Source organism: Oratosquilla oratoria, chromosome 15, assembly GCF_046742065.1.
Source record: "Oratosquilla oratoria isolate Oo_2021 chromosome 15, ASM4674206v1, whole genome shotgun sequence".
Lineage (NCBI taxonomy): Eukaryota > Metazoa > Arthropoda > Malacostraca > Stomatopoda > Squillidae > Oratosquilla > Oratosquilla oratoria.
Genome location: NC_134791.1, coordinates 64,225,552 through 64,238,051, shown reverse-complemented (window position 1 = coordinate 64,238,051; position 12,500 = coordinate 64,225,552). Strand labels below are relative to the sequence as shown.

Genomic DNA, 12,500 nt, shown 5'->3' with positions numbered 1-12,500 from the left:
CAGCACACTGGGTTTCAGAAGTATAGAAATAGCTTAAACCTTAATTTCGAATATAAAAACTAAGCCTTAATCCCATACACGTAAAAATCCATTATATAAATGTGTGTGTGTGTGTGTGTGTGTGTGTGTGTGTGTGTGTGTGTGTGTGTGTGTGCGCGCGCGCGCCTTTGTGCTTATTATCGTTCTGTGTGCAAGCACGCTAAGTAAACATATTAGTATAAGGCTGCACCCATCCCTATTTATTGTAACACTCACGCGCACGCCAACGCGCGCATTTGCGAGCGGTATTTTGGGCTTCACTTTCGAGTCCCAAAGTTGAGGCACCTGGACCGATGTTTAACATAAATACACACACACACGCACGCACACACACACACACACACACACACACACTCTGACAGCCCTCACATAGACACGCAAGAAAGTACGCGCACGCGTGCGCGCGCACACACACACACGCGCGCGCGCGCACACACACACATCGTACAGACTTAAAAAAGTAATTGCGTGAGGTGCTTAATGCGTGTGTGCGTTTGTGTGTGTAAGCGTTTGCCATCCACTGTGGTTTTGGGTCACGTGCTGGTTTTCTGGTCGAGAGCTATTATCCTCCTGGATGAAAGCTGAGCTTGTATACAGACCGATCTATGTTCAGATCGGCGACTTCACTTATACGAGTATACACACTATCACCTTGATCAAGGAGGCAAGTAATGGCTTCAAGTGTTAATGAAGTCTCAGTCGTGGCGATCCCTCAAAGCTAACCGCTACATCAGCAAGGTGTGTGTGTGTGTGTGTGTGTGTGTGTGTGTGTGTGTGTGTGTGTGTGTGTGTGTGTGTGTGTGTGTGTGTGTGTGTGTGCGTGTGTGTGTGTATTCACTTGGTCTTTGGATCACGTGTTGGACTCGTGATCGACAGCTATTTCCCTCCTGGAAGAGAGCTCAGAGCTCGTAGGTCCGATCTATGGGTAATGCTATGACCTTGCACACACACACACACCCAACTCCCCGCCCACGAGAGTCAGAGTAACGACCCGAGGCACAGCGATACCGAAATAATTTCGGCCCTGGGCAGGATTCGAACTGGTTACTGGGAGCACTTCTACTTCCCAGTTCAGCGCTCTACCAACTGTGCCACCGAGTCGGTGTGTGTGTGTGTGTGTGTGTGTGTGTGTGTGTGTGTGTGTGTGCGTGTGTATGTGTGTGTGTGTTTATCATGTAATATACAAGAAAGAACTATTTTCATTGGATGCTGTCTCATTTTCTCCATCTATCATACTTAGCCTAATTTTTTTTATCTATATTGGGCTGTTTTCTAGGCAATTGCAAGATTTGAGACATCTGTATGTAAATTGTTTCGTCCTATCTATCTACCATGTCATTTTCTTTTTTCAACTTGTTCCCATTGCGGTGTAGTGCTTTAAAAAGATGTACCATAGGATACTAGCAGGGCCCCTTAGTGTTGTCCCATGCCCCGACCAGCAGCGACGCTTCCAGTACAAGGACTCTTTGTTACGGTCGACAAGGCCTTATTCATACGTATACTAGACGTGGCATCGTTTTCGCTCTGCGTAGCAGGACACGGTTACCCTCACGTCAGTCTATACCCGTCTGTCATACTGTGAGCACATAACGATCTATGTACGCATAATCCACAATAAAGGCGTCAATCGCCCCCCCCTCCGTGTTTCAATTAGTTGAAAACAAAACATGGCGCAGTGAGTAGGATGCTTGCAATCGCCTGCAATTGCTTGCAACTTGTAACACTGAAACAAAGGACGATACGTGAATCGGTGGCGCGTACGTGAACGAAGCACTGAGGGAACCAGACGCATAGGCAACAGTGTACGTGCTGGACCGTGAGTGCAGTGCCGACAACAGTGTGCATGCTGGACCGTGAGTGCAATGCCGGCAACAGTGTGCAGGCTGCACCGTAAAATGCCGTGCGATAGTGTGACGCGCCTTCGTGGACACGTAGTGGTACGAACGAATGGGCCTTTCATCCCACCCCTTCGCCCTAACCGCCGCGAACGCAACCCTGTACGGAGCCCAGCTGACTCACGCAGGCCACGCCCACCCAGCCTAGGAACTGGTACAATGCCTCTGCTCCCTCGCTGCAATTACGTTACTGCAAGAGGTAGCGACCAACTGCCGCTCACACGAGGCATTGATGGTGACAATCTAGGACATCAAGTAGGAGCTGCACGCATGCGCCATTTCGGCATGTCAAAGGGTTCTCCGCCAGACGCACGCACCCCCGCCTTAGCCCCCCACCCCAGCACCTTCTCCCAAGAAGGCTGACACCTGCCGCCCCGGTGTCTGACGGCCCTAATCACCCCCCCCCCGCCACCTGTCAGCATCCGCATACATATGCTGTCTGACACAGGTGCGGACATCATGGGGATAGGCACTCGGCACCTAAGCATGTCGGGGATATAAAAGACCTGCTCACGGCCGCCGCTCTCGGCACCGACATACGTGGCCGACATATCTCACATGCCCCCCGCAACGGGACGTTTCCGGCCTATCACCCTCCGCCACCTCTCAACATCCACATCCGTATGCTGCCTGACACAGGTGCGGACGTCACGGGGATAGGCACTCGGCACCTAAGCAAGTTAGGGATATTCAGAGGCAGTAAAGCCGCCGCTCTTGGCGCCGAGGTACGTGGCCGACATATCTCGCATGCCACCCGCGACGGGATGCTTCCGCTTCCGGGCCATCTTGGCGTTCGGAGACAGGGACTCCAACACCGCCATACGGATTCACGAGGAGGTCCGATCACCCCTCCCCTCCTTCGGTTTGACCATAGTCCCGCCCGACTACCCAGAGCCTGTCCTGGCGATGACATACGCAAACAATTGCACCAAGGTAACATTGCTCATTGACAGGTCACCGGCCGCAGCTCTCTACTACTTCCTACGGGAATTGAGCGACCTGCTGGTCTCCAAGGATGACCCCCGCACCGCTGCCTAGGAAAGATGATGGATTCCCATCCCCCCTTGAGAATCCACCTGCAAGCCGACGCAACGCCTCTCGCCGCCCACAGGCCAAGGGCGATACCCTTCGCATTTCAGATTGAAGTGAAGGACGAACTTGATTTAATGGTGCAGCAGGGTATCATTACGCCTGTCGGCAAGGCGAGCTCTGTCGCCTGTGCTGGTGCTCCTCGCCTCCCGCTCTGCCAGTGGTGATGAAGACGGATGCGTCGCGCGTCTACAGCATCGGGCACGCCCTCCTCCAATACCAAGGCCAATGGCACTTACGCCTCATCCAATGTGGCTCGCGGTTTCTGACGGACACAGAAACTCGAGACGCCACTATCACTGGAGATGTTTGCTGTCACCTTAACCGCATCCAAATACAAACCATATCCGTTTGGATTACCCTACTTCTCCTTGATGACGGCCCATCGTCCGCCCATCCCCATCATCACGTCAGGAGCGTCGTCACCGGCAACGCCGGCGTTTCGCGGGGACGACTCGTCACCCGCTGCCGACGGCGATAGGACGCTCTAAAGACTACGGGCCGAGGCAGGGATAAACCCCGCCTACGGCCACCTACTTACCTGCGTGTCCTCCGGGTTCCCGTCCGACCGCCTCGCCTTACCCAACTCCGTCCCTCCATATTGGAAGATCCGGGCCGCCCTCTCTGCCGACGGGGAACTGGCCCTGTACGACCAGCCCATCGTCGTCCCTGCTGCCCTACAGAAACGACCTCCGGCCTCCGAAGACGCCGCCCAGTCGCGTCCCATCCCACGGTAGAGAACCTGTCGTCCACGTGCGCGGACCCCCCCCCCCAACTCCGCCCCCGCCGCTCGCCTCGGCTCGCGAATAGGCATACCTCTCGTGATGGTCCTACGAGCGCGGTGGTGGTGGTGGGGTGTAGTGTTTTAAAGTGCTCTAGTATAGGATACCAGCAGGGCCCCGTAGTGTTGTGTCATGCCCCGACCAGCAGCGACGCTTCCAGTACAAGGACTCTTGGTTACGGTCGATAAGGCCTCATTCATACGTGTATTAGACGTGACATCACCTTCGCCCTGCGTAGCAGGAGACGGTTGCCCTTACGTCATTCCATACCCGTCTGTCATACTGTTCATACTGTGAGCAAATAGTGCTCCATGTATGCACAACCCACAATAAAGGCATCAATCGTCCCTACCACGTTTCAATAACATGTTGTAAGGAGAATAACACCCATGACCACATGATGCCCAGCCCAAGATATCTTGTGTCAACTTTTAACTTTTCTTATTGACCTAAATATACCATTATGTCACCTCTCTTTTAGTGATGACATGTCCAAAAATTCTGATCTTTCCTCGTGTGATTTGTCTTCTAGGCTGGGGATCAATTTGGTTGCTGCTCTTTGCATTCTGTCAGTTTATCTATATACTTCATTTTGTGTGAATACCACACCGCCGCTGCATATTCCAGTCTCTGGGGCAAATTAGGTTCTTTATGATTTTTTTTTTTTTTTTTTCCCCATAATGTCTCCATTCATGTGATGAAACATATGGAATCTGTATTTCTCGCCCACAATCTGTTTCTCGGGTGACAAATTACCCATAACCAAACTCTTCTCCAACTTTGCATAGTAATTGTTTCACATCAAAAGAGAATAAATCACTGATGGTCTCTTTGTACTTTTGTACATTTCTAATACACTGCATTTTTTTTTTTTCGTTGAAGTTTGTTTTTCTGTTTGTGGTTCCAACCATGTATCCTCCCAAGATCTTTTTATAATACTTTGCAGTCGTCCGTATCTTTTGTTCTCCTTATGTTTTTTGCCTCGTCCGCAAACATGATAGTGTATCCTATCATTTCATCCCTCATGTTATTTACGTACATCATGAACATTCCGGATGGCAGCGCAGACCCTGCATTACTTCGCTAGTCACTTCTCTCCACCATGAGATCACGTGTTTTACTACATAGATATCACAACCATCAAAATTGCCACTCGATGTTTGAACGGTATGTCAGGCGTTTCAGTAAAACACATCCAAGTTTTTACTAGTACTTATGCCTTGTGTTCTTGAATGGCACCCTACATTGGGTAATAAGTCCATATTTCATACAGCCAATATTTCAAGGACTTTACTGTCATATCTTTGGACCAAATCGCCCAGCATTCTTTTACGACTGGAGAACAGTCTCCTCTGAAAAATTAATGCTGTTCACTTTTAACTACTACTATCACTCCATGTTTGAGACGTAAATTTTGCAATCAATGTATAATACCAGCCATAATCTATGGAAGTGGGACTTGGAAACTGACGAAGGTGATGGAGGCAAAGCTAAGGAGTGCACAGAGGAGAATGAAGAGATCAATGGTGGGAATAACGCTGAAAGACAGAGAGAGGACAAGTTGAGTGAGAGAGCACATAGGAAAGATATTGTGGAGATGATAAAGGAGAAAGGGTAGAATTGGGCAGGAAAGTTAGTGTGAGAGAATAAAGAGCGATCGAACGTGTGTGTTACTGAGTGGACACCCCGAAATGGGAAGCATGTAATAGGAAGACCAAACAGAAGTTGAAGAAACGAGATAGAAGTTTACAGGAGAGCCGTGGCAGAGGTTTGCGTAGTCATGCAAGTCATGGTATGAGAGAGTCCTTTGTCCTGCAGTGGACTCGATATGGCTGATTGGTTGACTAAGCCCTCCGTTCTGCCACCCTTCATAAATAGTTCCTTTACACCTCTACGACTCGACTTCTTTGGTCCGATTATCCCCAAGGATAGAAGCGTTGGATATATATAATTTTCACCAAAATAAAACAGAACAATTTTTTCCTTGTTTCTACACACAGGAAGAAAAGAAGAATAGAAAATAAAATTCATCAACCCAATACATGTTGTACAAATCCTTTATCAAGTCACCACTGAGTCTACGCTTTTTTAGTGGGTCTATTTTCCCAAAATAGAGCGTAGACTCAGGGATGATTTGATACAAGTCCTTAAGATTCTAGTGGAAATTGATAACATAAAAAAAGACGCGAATTAGATAAGAAATAATGGTCTCAAATTATCAAGAAGTAGATTTAATTTGGGTGATGCGAGAGGTGAATGCAAGGGTAGTGGGTCAGGGATTGGAGATGGTTAAGGAAAATGGAGAAAAGTGGGAGGTGAGCCAGCTGTTGTTTGCGGACGACACTGCGCTTGTGGCAGGATCGGAGGAGGGATTGAGGAAGCTGGTGACAGAGTTTGGGAGAGTGTGTGATAGAAGAAAGCTGAAGATAAATGTGTAAAAGTAAGGTGATGAGATGTACAAGGGGTGAAAGTGGCAGTGATCTGGAAGTGAGCATTAAGGGAGAGCAACTGGAGGAAATGGATAGTTTTAGATATTTGGGTGCAAATGTGGCAGGAAAGGGTGGAGTGAAGGTGGAGGTAGAATGTAGATTGAGAGAAGCGAGTAAATGCCTTGGTGGTTTAAAAAGTGTAATGAGGAATAGGTATCTGGGAATGGATGCTAAGAGGAGACTGTATGAAGGAGTGATTGTGCCAACAGCACTGTATGGAGCAGAAACATGGAACATGAGAGAGGAAGAGAGAAGGAACTTGAATGTGTTTGAGATGAAGTGTCTGAGAAGTATGATGGGGTTACTAGGCTAGATAGAGTGAGAAATGAGGAAGTGAGGAGGAGAACAGGGGTGGAAAAGGAGCTGGGAAATAGGGTGGATGAAAGAGTATTAGGATGGTTTGGACACATGGAAAGAATGAGTGAAGAAAGACTAGTAAAGGAGGTATGGAAGGCAGATGTGGAGGGAGTGAACATGAGGGGACGTCCTAGGATGAGATGGATGGATGGGGTGAGGGGGGCTTTGGGGAAGAGGGGAATGTCGGTTGGGGAAGGACGGGAGAGGACAGAAGACAGGGGTGAATGGAGAATGGTTGTATATGGAAAGTGTTGTGATGCATGAGGTGGATTGGACGGGGGAATGGGGGTGAGGTAGTGTGTGTGAGCAGAAATTTTTGACGCAGCCCGAAGGGATTTCTCCCCGTCCTCTCCTTTATATGGGGGGACGGAGAGGGGGGGTCGCCGATTTAATGAAGCGGCCTTGCTGTGGATGTGCTGTGTCCTGCGACACTGCTTCTGACCCAGGGCAGTGGACAGGGTGCAGGGATGACCCGTCATCTAGGAGGTGCTAAGATGGGAGGGAGGGTGGTGGGGTGTGGAGTGTTTTCGGGGATGAAATGGGTGGGAATGTTTTTGTGCCTTGTCCTTTTTGGCTACCCCCCTGGTAAGGGGGAAAAAAGCCTTGGTATATGTATGTATGTAGATTTAATTTGGAAGTGAGTAGAAACAACTTCGCTAACCGTGTAGTAAATCAATAGAATAAACTTCTTGCAGGGGTAGTGCAATGTGGTACAGTTCGAAGTTTTAAGATTCATTTATATGAACACCTAAGCAATATGCTGTAATGGCTGCCATTTATTTTATTTTGTTTTACTTATTGATTTATCCTTGTTTATTTATTTATCTATTAATATATATTATTACCTAAGTTTACCTGGTATTTATTTATTCAATTATTTATTTATTCATTATAAAATATTATAATTAATCTGTTTGTTCATTTCTCATTATCTATTTATTTTATTTATTTACTTTTTTTTATCCAACCTAGTCATGGACCAATAGGTCTCCTATCGGCATGCTCTTACTTTGTAATCCTTAGTACTAGATAACTTCCAACAAGAGATAACCTTTCTTTGGATCCCTTGAAACAAATAGTATCAACAAATCTTACTATATCACAGGACTACCCTCTCAGTTGCTATACGATAAAAGTACAGCTGAAATTTTCTTGATACTCTCTTGATGGAAGACTTAGAGTACTCTGTCACATTAACTAATTGCAGATAAAAAATATCTGAACGAAGCATAATATTATATACATATATATATATTTATATATATATATATATGTATGTATGTATTTTTTTTTTCAAAACGAAAACAGAAACGTTTAGTAACATCATACACAATTTTCCAAATAGATAAAAATCTAATATCAAAAGTATAGGTAATAAACCACACACTAAAAGTTGGTCGTCATGTTTAATTATATATGCGTAAGAGAAAATTTGCCCCTAAATGAACTCTCATGCATTTTAGCTCAACTGGCAGAGCGCCCGATTGCTTATCCAGAGCTTACTTGCGAGTTTTTCAATAGAGCGACAAAGTCACGAAAAAGCGGACAATATATCTAATAAAGATAAATCCAAAGAGAATCCCAAAGAATTCTATAGTTACATTAGAGATAAAAAGGTTGTTAGGAATCACATTGGTCCACTATTATCTGCTGACGGTCAACTTGAATATTCAAATGAAGGAATGTGTAATATCTTAAACAATTATTTTAGCTCGGTATACGTAAACGAAACACCTCAAAGTGAATTCCAAACTGAAACCTGTGAAAAGTCTGGGGTAAACTTACTCACTACGGTAAATATAACAAAAGAAAAAATTAAAAGGTGTATAGATAAACTCAAAGTTAATAAAACACCAGGGCCTGACGGTTGGCATCCAAGAATCTTAAAGGAAATTAAAAATGAGATTGTTGTTCCATTAGAAATTATTTTCAAGATATCCATCATATCCGGAGATGTCCCAAGAGAATGGAAACTAGCTAACGTTACTCCCATATTCAAAAAAGGTGACAAAAAGAAGCCAAATAACTATAGGCCTATAATTTTGACTTCAATCGTAGGAAAAATAATGGAAATTATCATCAGAGATGCTATCGAACATCATTTAGAAAGTAACCGTTTGATAAATGATAGCCAGCATGGTTTCAGACGGAAAAGTTCTTGCGTGACTAACTTACTCGAATTCTACAACACAGTTATCTCGAATTATGACAAAAGAAACAATATAGATTTAACATGTCTAGACTTTGCAAAAGCTTTTGATACCGTCCCACACGAAAGACTACTTACTAAATTAGCTTTACACGGAATAAGTGGTAGCCTATTAGGTTGGACTAGTAATTGGTTGAATGGTCGAAAACAGAGAGTTGTTTTAAATGGAAAAATTTCTAGATGGAAAAATGTTACAAGTGGAGTTCCTCAGGTTTCCGTTTTTTGGGCCACTTCTATTCATAGTATATATATAAATGATATAGACCATGGACTAAAATCTACTGTTTCCAAATTTGTTGATGATACAAAAATGTGCGGAGTGGCAAATGGTCAGTCAAACCAATTAGATATTCAAGAAGATTTAGATCAATTACAGCAATGGTCTGAAAAGTGGCTAATGAAATTTAACACAAGTAAATGCAAGGTAATGCACATAGGTAAAAATAACAGTAAGTACGATTACAAGTTATTTGGAAATTCGTTAACAAAAGTGGATAGTGAAAAAGATCTCGGCGTAATTGTCAGTAACGACCTCAAATCATCCAAGCAGTGTATTTCAGCCTCTGAGAAAGCAAATATGATTCTAGGACTGATTGCGCGATCTTTTGATTTCAAAAGTCCATCACTCATTAACAAGCTATATAAATCGTTAGTTCGTCCACATTTGGAATATGCCGTTTCCGTATGGTCACCGAATCTCATTAAAGACATTGACAGACTGGAAAAAGTACAACGGCGAGCCACAAAACTGATTCCAAATATCAAAAATAAATCATACGAAAATCGACTAAAACATATGAATCTGTTTTTCCTAAAAAAAACGTAGACTCAGAGGTGACTTGATACAGGTCTTTAAGATTTTAAAGGGAATTGACAACATCAAAAGTGACAAAATTTTCACATTGAATGAGAATCAGACAAGAAACAATGGTCTCAAACTGTCCGGAAATAGATTCAATTTGGAAGTAGGTAGAAACAACTTTGCCAACCGTGTAGTTAATGAATGGAATAAACTTCCTGCACAAGTAGTGCAATGTAGTTCAGTTCGAAGCTTTAAGAATCATTTAGATAAACACCTAAGCAAGATGCTGTAATGATTATAATTTATTTTATATTATTTGTTTTTGTTTTGTTATCATTTGTCTGTCTGATTTTCATTTATTATTAGTTATATGTCAATTTATTATTATTTACTATTTACCTGTTTGTTTATTATTTAACTATACCTATGCATTTATTTATGTATTTTATTTATTTACTTTATTATAGTTTTTATTTATTATTTAATTATTATTATGATTTTTTTTTCGCATCCGACCTAGATATGGACCAAAAGGTCTCCTGTCGGCATGCTCCGCCTTTGTAATCCTTTGTAATCTTTGAGACGGACTATATATCTAATAGAGGTTTTCAAATGGGTCAAGGGCTTTAACGTGAGTGATGCAGACATGGTCATCATATCAAGGCAGCAAGGCAGGACCTGTAGATATGGATTTAAGTTGCAAAATTTAGAGTAAAGAAGGAAACCGGCAAGAACTGGTTTACCAATAGAGTGGTAACTATATAGTGAGCGCTGAAGCTATTGGTTGTTTTAAGAGAATGTTGAATATCTTTATAGATGGGGTTGATAAGTCTTCTTCATTTTTATGTTATGTTCTTAGGTAAAAACTGTAGCATGGTTTCTCACTACGATATGGGACTTAAGATGCGGATCTGCAGTGGATTACACGACTCTTCAGTTACAGATCAACCTTGCATAGGGAACAAGATATCGGTGATAGTAATCACATGTGCGCTGAGGAAAATGGTTTCCATTTTCCCCCAAGGAGCTGTGATCACTATTTTCATATTCTTCCACTACAAAGAATATACACGTCATGGAGTTCATACGTGCATCCACACACACACACATATACAGTATATATCTTGTGTGTCATTGTGACAAACGGAAACTAGTTCCATGGCAAGGACTCGAGCCTCATAATAAGCTGTCGCTAAGGCAGAGGTTCGATATATATCTGGGGAGCAGACTCTCTTGTATGCATGCATTGTTAAAATCGACAGCGTTAGTGAGGTTGTTGATCTTCTTGTGAGTATTCTCCAGTTTTCTAACCAATCTTCTGCCATTTAGAGGGTGGGCATATACCAAGTTGCCAAAATGATTCATTTATTTCAACGTTTCGTCTAACAAAGAGACATCTTCAGGAAATTCTGTAACATAGATAATAATGACGTACAGAAATATAGAAAACAACATGTAAATCTAACCAATTATACAAATATAGAAGCAAATATCAATAAATGCGCAAATTCACACAAAATAAACACTATACATGAGCTGATGGGGACCGTTACTTACAATAGTTAAAAGGTCCGATGAAATGACGAAGAAAACCCTTCGCTCGGTGACATATATACGCACCTAGCCGGCTTGGGTGGTGGTGGAGGGCGGGAGAGGGGGCGGGGGTGGTATCTCATTAATACGAGAAGAAGAGGGTTGGGGGAGGGGTTGGGGGGTTAGGGGGTTGCGGGGTCGGTTGGGGGGAGGATGGTAGGAGTGGGTAGGAGGAGGTGGAGGGGGGGGTTTCGGAGAGAGGTCATGCTAGGTAGTAGCTTGGTGCTGCTATACAAAGCGATGACAGAAGTCATGTTGCATTGGATATTAATGATAGGACTACATTCTCTGATAAACATAGCTTCTAGAAGCTTAAGTTTATGTACATCCCTATTACTTGCTATAATCCTAGTGTTTGAAACTAGGTATTCACGGGTGGCTGTTAGGTTATGGTATTTCTTTAAGTGATGTTTTATAGCCCCATTTTGTAAATGCATAGTAATTCTCCTACTGAGACTACATCTAGTAAAACCAATATATGCTGTATGACGGGCTACACAGTTCCCGGTGCTACAGGTGAATTCATAAACACAATTAGTTTTAGACATAGTCTCAGTATTACTATTTAAGTTATTAGTTATAAGTTATAATAACCAATGAACTAGTTTTAGGGTTGGAGTAGTATACAACCACCCGGATTTCCTTATCTTTAGATACCGGATGACAGTTCTTAGTGATGATGTCTTTAATTATTTTTTCATCTTTTTTGTAACCCTTGTTGAAGATGTTATGGTAGTATATATCAATGAATTGGGGCTTAGGGGATGTTTGTGGGGAAAGGTGGTCACACAACATTTTATTACAAATTACATCAAAATCACTATTAGGGAAACCATTATTCACCAGAATCTGGCGGATGTGCTGCAATTCTGTATGCAGAGCCTGCCAGGAAGAACACACTTTGATAGCCCTCCGGACATACGCTCTAATCACACTGGTTTTATAGCTAGTCGGGCACTCACTTTTGTAGTTCAAACACTTCTCTGAGTTCGTAGGTTTCCTGTACACCTTCGTTGTAAATTCCCCGGAAGAAGAGTCCACTAAAATATGTATATGAACACGCAGATTTCCCCCCTCCAACCATCCCGAAGCACATAATGGAAGAGATGCTGAAAATCTGCACTACCGAGGCCCCCTTTAAATGTCCAGAGGGAAAGTTGTACGTCCAGCACGACGGGATAGCGATGGGTTCCCCCCTAGGAGTACTCTTTGCCCAAGCGTTCATGTCGGCAGTAGAGGAAGCAG

At 43.6% G+C, this 12,500-nt stretch overlaps 1 protein-coding gene across 2 annotated transcripts in view; it reads right to left on the bottom strand.

The window, feature by feature from the left end:
• Window positions 1-12,500, bottom strand: part of LOC143033481 (ligand of Numb protein X 2-like) — a 769,238-nt gene that overhangs the window by 166,597 nt on the left and 590,141 nt on the right. The window lies entirely within an intron of this gene.